Here is a 2,776-nt window from a genome sequence, read left to right as displayed (position 1 = left end):
TCAGTGTTGTCATCACTCGTTCTTCCTTTATTTACAGCATTAACAATCCCAGTTCCTTACAATGCCATTTGACAATCTAAGTAATGGAACAACTACATGGAACATTTTATTCATATAGTGTAAATTTCAGGTGCTTACTGTATGTATTCTGTTACACTTCATTCTAGCCAAGATCCTTCACTCATTTCCTGAGCATGACAAACTGCTTTACAAAAAAAATTGTCAACAGAGTGAATTGAAGTTCATGAAAGTGTTTGGAGGAGGATTAGAATGACATGAAAAGATTCGCAACAGATCAGTACTGACATTTTCTAACCAGTGCTTGTTGTGCAATGAAGCACTCTTGGAAGTTGCTGAACTCAATAAGCATCTCCAATCAATAATTAAAATCAATTCAAGGATTACAAATATGTATCTGAGTGCTAAATTTCATCCTAAATCCTTCATACTTTTGACATTATATCACAGTTTCAAGTGCAACACAAGTTTATTTAAAATGATGAGCAGAACGGAAACTTTTTATAGCTACACATTGCACAGTATTTTAGAAACAAAGCTTCACAATGTTCTTCTAAATTTGCTCTTTTTTCTTCTGACACTCATTGGATCTTCACACATCTTGTATATTTGAGCAACACTGTTAGCTGCTCACGCCTATAGTGTTTTGCCAGGTTCCACACAGAAGCTCAGGTTCAATCAGATGCAAGCAAGAAGCACATACTGGCCTAGTCCAGCAGCAGAAGTTTCTCAACTTTTCTTTTCTTTTCTGACATAAATCTGAGAAGTGTGAATTATTGCAAAGACCTCTAAAGCTCTGTAATTGTGGGAAGTATGGGAGCTACACTGATTGAGCATATGCTGTAATGCGAAGCATGCCTCCTGAACTCTTATTGCACTATAGAGGTGTATTTTCCAAGAAGCTGTGCTGGAAGAGGAAGGGGATAATCTAGACAGGGACAAAACTTCCTGTAGCAGAAGATTAGATCAGAAGAGAAGCTGTGCAGAGCCTCCAATGACATGTTCAAGCATTCCTATATCAAGAAAAAAAACAAATACAAGTGTTCACAATGGAAGGAATATGACTCAAAAATTGCTACAGTGGTGTGCACGGAAAAGGGGAAGAATAACACCAGTACTTAGTTTTTGTAACAGAACAAATAACTGCACTGAAATAGCAAGGGTTGGATTTGACCAGAGACAGAGCTAAGTAACCCAGACTGGCTCTTTTCTTCTGCACTGTGCTGGGACGCTTTCAGGTTCCTGAATATCTGTGTCACCATTGAAAATGGTCCAAGGTAACGTACCCGGTGTTAAATAGTTGTTTCCTCATATGATTTTCTGACTTCATTACTCAAGAAATATTTAAATGCTTTTTTTTTCTTCCCCTACCTACCTTTTCAATGAATATTCATTGTAGGAAATCATTTATTTAGAAATTTATTCAAAAATCACAGACTTAATGGCCTATTCCTTTTAGAGTTGTGCTAATGAATCTAAGACTCTTCAGAAATCACCACAGGCCAGTTACAAACACATTAGTTAACATAAGATTAAGGGCTGTGAACACCCATCAGAAGTGAAGGATTTCTCTATTTTAGAGAGTGTTTTGATGTTATGGAGCTTGGGACTGGGAATGATAAAGCTGAATCTTTATGGACAGTGATCAGTGGAGGGTCAACAAGGTGAACATTCTGATGGGAGTCTGTTATAGACTGCCTAACCAGGATGAAGAGACAGATGAAGAGACAGTTGCGCTATCACTAGCTCTTGTCCTCGTGGGGGACTAAAAACTTCCTTGATATATCCTGGAAATACAATACAGTGCAGAAGAAGCAGTCTAGGAGGTTTCTAGAGTGTATGGAAAATAACTTTTTTGATGCAGCTGGTAAGAGAGCCTACCAGGGAGCTGCCCTGCTAAACCTGCTGTTCACAAAGAGAAGGGCTGGTGGGAGATGTGGAGATCAGGAGCTGACTTGGACAGAGTGACCATGAAATGGTAGAGTTCCCAATTCTTGGTGAAGTCAGGAGACGGCAGCGTCAAAACTGCTGCCTTGGACTTCCAGAGGGCAGACTCTGAACTGCTCAGAACACAGGTAGGGAGGATCCCTTGAGATTCAGTCCTGAAGGGTCCAAAAAGGCTGGTTGCTCCTCAAGAAGGAAGTCTTAAAGGTGCAAGAACAGGCTATACACCTGAGCCACAAGACACATTGACAGGAAAGAAGACTGACATCAATTCACAGGGAGCTCTTCCTGAGCCTGCAGGAGAAAAAGAGAATACGCCTCTTGTGTAAGAAGGGATGGACAACTCAGGGAGCATACAAAGAAGTTGTTTGGATGTGCAGGGAGAAAGAAAAGCAAAAGCTGAGCTTGAACTCAACATGGCTGTTGAAGTAAAACAGAACAAAAATCTTTTTTTTACAAATATATTAACAAAGGAAGGCTAGGGAGAATCTCCATCCTCTTCTGGATTTGATGGGGAGCACGACTACTGAGGATATGGAAGAGAGTGAGGTTCTCAATGCTTTCTTTAAATCTGTCTTTAAAAGTCAGACCAGTTATCTTTGGGGTACTCTACACCCTGAGCCAGACGTCTCAGAATAAACTCCCCACAATTCAGGTGGAAACAGTTAGAGACCAACTACTCCACCTACCCTGCCACAAGTCTGTGGGGCTGGATGGGATCCACCCAAGGGTGCTGAGAGAGCTTGCAGAGGTGATAGCCAAGAAAGCTTCCATCATCTATCAACATTCTTGGTCAACCAGAGAGATCCCAGAG

Source organism: Phasianus colchicus, chromosome Z, assembly GCF_987193195.1.
Source record: "Phasianus colchicus chromosome Z, bPhaCol1.hap1.1, whole genome shotgun sequence".
NCBI lineage: Eukaryota > Metazoa > Chordata > Aves > Galliformes > Phasianidae > Phasianus > Phasianus colchicus.
Note: the sequence above shows the minus strand (reverse complement) of the source record.